Source organism: Triticum urartu, chromosome 4A, assembly GCF_056163025.1.
Source record: "Triticum urartu cultivar PI428250 chromosome 4A, HENAU_Tu73, whole genome shotgun sequence".
Classification (NCBI taxonomy): domain Eukaryota; kingdom Viridiplantae; phylum Streptophyta; class Magnoliopsida; order Poales; family Poaceae; genus Triticum; species Triticum urartu.
In genome coordinates this window covers 614,321,652-614,327,651 of record NC_141876.1, presented here as the reverse complement: position 1 = coordinate 614,327,651, position 6,000 = coordinate 614,321,652, and positions in this window count along the sequence as shown.

Sequence of the window (6,000 nt, the reverse complement as noted above, 5' to 3'; positions counted from 1 at the left end):
AATTTGGTCGATTTGTTGAAATATCGTTTGAAATGTATGCAAGCATGGTAGAATGACTAGTCCTTGTATCACTGTTGGCAGACGCATCCTAAACAAATACAATGTTGGTTGTTGGGTCCGGATGGAAAATGCCATTATCTCCTTGTGACACCTAAGAGGATCTACAGTCGGGCGTCCTATATCCGTCTCAAACGTCCGGGTAGGCCGTCCGGTCACTGACCGGTCAAAAAACCAACCCAACCGAACCTCTCAAACGGACCTCAAACGCCTGGGCTGGCCAGCACCCCCTCATATCTGTCCCAAATATAGGGCAGATATGAGGCGGCCTGAGCGCGTCCGCCATGTCAGCCCGACTCACTGCTGGCCCACCCTGGACCCCACAAAAAAAACCCAATCCGGGCGGCGAGCTCAAACCCTAGCTCACTCTCTCCTTCTCTCTCGCTCCGTCCACTCCTCTCACTCTCCGTTCTGATCCCATCCACCACGATGAGCAGCTCCAGCAGCAACTCCGGCTCAGAGCTCGACTACGAGAAGGAGATGGCCCTCCGCACTGCGCTGGAGCGGTCCAAGGTGGAGACTGGCGGCAGCTCCGGATCTGGAGCGTCGCCGCAGCTCCTGCACCGGCACAGCGCGGACACCGAAGGCTGGACACTCCCGGCCCGCGCGCAGCGACGCTAGGTCAGCACAGTTCAAGCCAGCCGCGCCATCTCCTTCCCCCGCCAGCTGCTCCTCCACGCGGCCAATATTAGGTGCTTGTGCCCACGCCTTCGGCCCGCACGTGCTTTCCAGAGTCGGAGGCGCATGCCACGAGAGGCAGTGGGCACGGGAGAGGGACGTGGCGGAGCAGTCCGCGTGCCGCCACCGCAGGATGCAGGCAAAGCCCGACGAGGACGAGCGGCTTCTCGCATGGGTCTATCACCGGTCCCTCACGACGGCGGAGATGGAAGAACGCCAAGGCTCTCCGGCTAGCTATTGAGCAGTCGGGGCGCGAGGCAGAGGAGGCAGCGGCGGAGAAGGCTCAGGTGACAAGGCTGAAGCGGGAGTAGGACAGGACGGTCCGTCGGATGAAGGGGCTCATCGTCCTCTCCGACTCCGACACCGACGACAGTTGCACCTCCTCGTCCGACGACCAAGACCCTCCACCAGCCGCGGACGCCTACAGCTGCTTTGGGGACCGGAAGGGCAAAGGCCCGGCGAGGAAGTGGTGATCCCCCCTTCCCCCCTCATCCTCAATGTTTATATCGTTTTAAGTTGTAGAAGTTTATGAACTTGTCCGTGGACAAACTATGATCTTTTAGATGTGATGAAGTATGTTAATGTCCGTTTGCAGCCGATCTTGTGTTCCTTTGCAGCTAATTTTTGTTGCCCGTCGTTTGATCACGTAGAATAGATCAATATTTGCATGAGTAGTATGGATATAAGGCGCCGGATATGAGATACGCGGATGCAGAATGGCAAATATGAGGGGTGCCCGCGGACGTTTGAGGGGGCCGGATTTGTCAAGTCCGACTGTAGGTGATCTTTTTTTTTGCGTGGGTGATCTAACACATCTATACTTTGCTAGCGACCGTTGTCTTGATTGTTTTCGGTTTTTTCTTTCTCTAGCTTAGTCATAGTTTTGGTCTGTATAACTTTGCTCTTTGTTGGTATGTTTTTATGTGTGTGTTCGTGTTGGCTATCTGTGTCTTAATTATGTAGAGATTGGATGTGTGCTTATTATATTTTGTATTCACTTTATGTTTCATTTTAAGTTAATGAAATCCATCATTTCATCGAGAGAAAAAAGCATATAGTCGGGTCGGAACAGGTAGATAGAGTTTTCGTCAAATGATGCCACCTGACTATCGCATCCGAGACTTAATGGCAAGTCTTCGTACGAAAAGTCGCAATGGTATATTAGGTGGGGCTTTTTACAAAATGATGGGACGCTGCAGCTTTATTATGTGGCTATTCTAAGCTCTTTTCGCCTCTGGGTCAAGTCCTATTTAAAACAGTGACTACTCCGTGAAAAGCGATGCGACTCCGTGACTCCGTGTGCCAATTGTGAAGTTGTGTTCAATTCACGACCAAGTCTTCACATTGAGTTGTACTATCAAATTGAAAGTATTTACACTGAATGATGACCACGTAACTTTTTATTATAGTCATTGTGTAATATTAGGCGGTTTGCAAAATTATAGGATCCCAATAAGGTGTTGATGTTTACATAGGAAGGTCACCCGAGCGAATTATCGTTTCTACAAAAGGTCATCCAATCAATGGCAGCGATCTGGGGGTGTTCTCTCAAAAACTACTCACAACGAATGCTCGAGATTTGCCATGTTGCAAAGAAAAAAGTAAAAAATTGCCAAGAATTTGTCATGCTGCTGCAGCAGAGTAGTTGACATGTGTTTTTTCACGAAGTTGTCATAAGATCATCTTCAATAGACGCGTGGCGCTAAATTTTTTGCAGCATTGAAATAGTGTTTTAGTATTTGATTGAAAGCGTTGTGCCACGTTCAACTCCAGTATACGAATTAGTATTTAGGAAATTATATGACCCTTCAACATCATCATGCTTTTTATTCATTAGGTAAACAAACTTCCACAATTGTCCAGGGGTAAGTTATTTGATTGAAAGCGTATAAAGTGGACCGAGAAGGGGCTTGTCTCCGTGGAGCCGGTCGGCCGGTTTTTGTGGCCTTGTCTGGTAAAGAGGTCCCTCCTAGGTGGTCGACAATCACGGCAACTTCCCTGCCGCCTACACCTGACGCCGTCACATTGGATGGTGTCAATACAATTGTCCTCGGCTCAGCCGAGCTTCACCTAGTTCGGATTTTTAGTGTCTGGCTGAGGGGTCGGGGAGTCAAGTTTGGAGGTCCACAACTTCCAGTCCTGTTGGGCAGGAGCAAACAATTATCGCACATCAAGTAGAATCAAGGCATAGATGCAAAAGACAAGTAACGGCGAGAATTCATCGCTGAACGGGCTTGCTTGTGGAGAAACCATCAAACCGGGGTTGTTTTGCAAAATCCGATGCCTCACCTTTGAACATCATCGCAGGCAACTCCTTAAGGGGTACACCCTCATGAAACGCTACTCGGATTTTTATTTTATTTTTAGAAAAAAAGGATTATCACCGGCCTATGCATCGGAGTGATGCATGTAGCCTTTTTATTAAGTAAACAAAACAAAATGTCAGTGGTTCAGAACAAGCTCACTCAGAGCTGAAATGAAACGCTCCTCGGATGGCCCGAGTAGATTCATTGACCCCATTGTGCTCCCACATCGGATGAACCCGCTATAGAGATTGGATTCCTCGAAGTAGAGCCACCACCATGACATTAGCCAAAGTCAAGCTACTCCAACATATTCCGTTGCATTCCCATTTTTTTGAACTAGATCCCCGTGAAAAAAACCATAGGCGAGATTGCCCGAACCATAGGTCGCCGTGTTGAACACGTCCTCTCTCCGCTAAAAGCCTAAAACCACGTGTCTTTCTAGGATTTAACCATAGCCCCATGACCATTGCGCATCTTGCTATGCTCAGACGTCATATTCCATCGGACGTTTGACCATTACGCATCTTGCTATGCTCAGATTTAACCAATGGTCAATTCTCTGCCTTGAGTAATGACTATTCCATTATTTAATACGATGTGACTTCACGAGCAAATTATGTAGTTGGGTTCAATCCGTTGACTCTTTGATGTCAATTCTTTGCAGTCAATCTGAATATGACCGAACCTTTTGCAAGTTGATATATGACCCGCAACCACCAGTATTATGTGGTTTGTGCTTATCTTCTTCGTCTCTAAGGCTGAGGGTCAAAGTATTCACGTTGAAAAGTCCAGACTTTCTCAAGGGATATTTTTCCATGCTTTTAATCAACATGTTTCTCAAGAGTTTTTTTAGACAATGTTTCTCAAGAGGTCTTTTTTAACATACTACTACTACAGACCCATATGCTCATACAAACGCACGTACACTCATCCATATGAGCACGTTTCATAGACTGGGTCGACACATTATCTTGAGATTGACGAAATTATCACAGATGCTTTCGTAGTCAATGGGAACATCTCCTTTCACTGAACGCACATCGCTGGAAGGCTTGAAATATATCCAAAAAAATGTGAGCACCAGTGTCAAGTTTAGGACATGAACCCTGATAGGCTGGAGATATCGATGTCCTTCTAACCATTCGACCACAGATTGGTCGCCATGTTTCTCAAGGTGACGGTGTGAGGGTGATGGAGGTAGGCAGGTGCGCTCCAGTGCACGGGACGCGCGTCTGGTGGCAGCAGTTGAGTGCACACAGCGTGGAGGTTTGGGTCTACATTTGCATATTAATTAAGATTAATAATGCCTGAAAGTATAAATCTACACACATATGCATATTAATTAGGATTAATATTGCCTGAAAGGATAAATCTGCACACATCAGTTTAACTTAATGTTGCACACTAATAATGCCTAAAAGTTGTCCTTGAACCAATAACCATATTATTGATGGTTAGATTAACTTAATACTGCACATTAAATTATGTTCCCTAAAAGTTCTCTAAACTAATGGCCGCTAATATATAGGAATCGAACATGCCCTCGTATCTCTGAAACCCTAAATCCAATTCACGATCAGCTTTGTCCTAAAGAGAGGTTCAATGCTAAGTCCCATATGGGTATGATTCTATGGAAAAACGAATCATCTTTGAAGTTGTCACCTAGTGATTTATCATGTTGCGTCGGTACTAGTATCAATGTTACCACATGGTAACTTTTTAGCAGATGGTGGTAAATTTGGAACTAATGCAATGGCAACTTCAGTAATCATGGAATGGGAACTTTAGAGTTTGAAATAAAAATGTCGAAACATACTCATGGGGATCTACATACGAATTTATCAATGATACAAAGCTAACATTGAAAACGAATTATGCATAGACAAAACGATTCATTCTGTAGACCTTTTTTTTATCTTGTTCTATTTTCTCAGTCCCCACATGCATGCTTGTAGATGCTTATGTGTACTCTAGTCACACAACCAAGTGCATGTCGCTCTCGGTGACGAGTGTGAAAATGTTGGCTCACTATATTTTCTTAAACTAATTTAGTGAGCCAACCTTCTCACTAATTTATAAATAGAACATGTGCCGGAAAGCAAAATGTGTGCAAAGGTTTAATCATCACACACAACCAAGGAGAGAGCCAGCAGCACTGCAGACTGCAGTGCTACTGGTCGTCATGCCATCCATGCAGGCTCACCTTCTGGGCTGCCGCTCCAACACCCAACAGCTTCGGCAGGTCAAGCTCGTCCTGCCATGATCGAACACCAACCGCTGGATTTGAATCATTCCAGACCCCGACACCTAGACCACGACATTGGACCCACCAAGACACTCCCCAACACCACGCATGTGCATGCCATGACACAACTGATGAAGCAGACTCACGATCAGCCCTCTGTTAAGCCGCCACCAAAGGAGTCACCCAGATCTAGCACCTCTAGATTCTTTGGCAAGGTGCTCGTCCGCTCGAGTCATGGGTCACCTTAGTGGGGACGGTTGGTGGCTGGTGGCCATAGCCATCTTGGTTGGGGCCGCCATAGCACGGGATGCGACACAAGGGCCACCAAGCGATGGCCAACCCAGAGCAGAGGCCACCGAGGAGGTGAGGCCCACCACCGGGACGACTGGATTCATGATGATAGCGCCAGAGCGAGCACAAGGAGTGTGCAAAATGACGTCAGCATGCAGTCATGAAACTAACAAGCATGCATGCCAGCAGCAGTAGCCATAGCCACATGGTCGGATGAGGCGGCAACGCTAGCCGAGCCCGTGAAAGGGTTGTGGGGAGGAGACTGCGCGAACCAAGCATGACGACGAGATCCAGGCGAGGAGGGCACATGTGCACAAGAGAGCTTCCTGCACGAAATATGCCATAGAGGCAATAACAATGTTATTATTTATCTCCAGATTCAGAATTGAGTTTATATTTTCGTGCTATAATTGCAATGGCTCT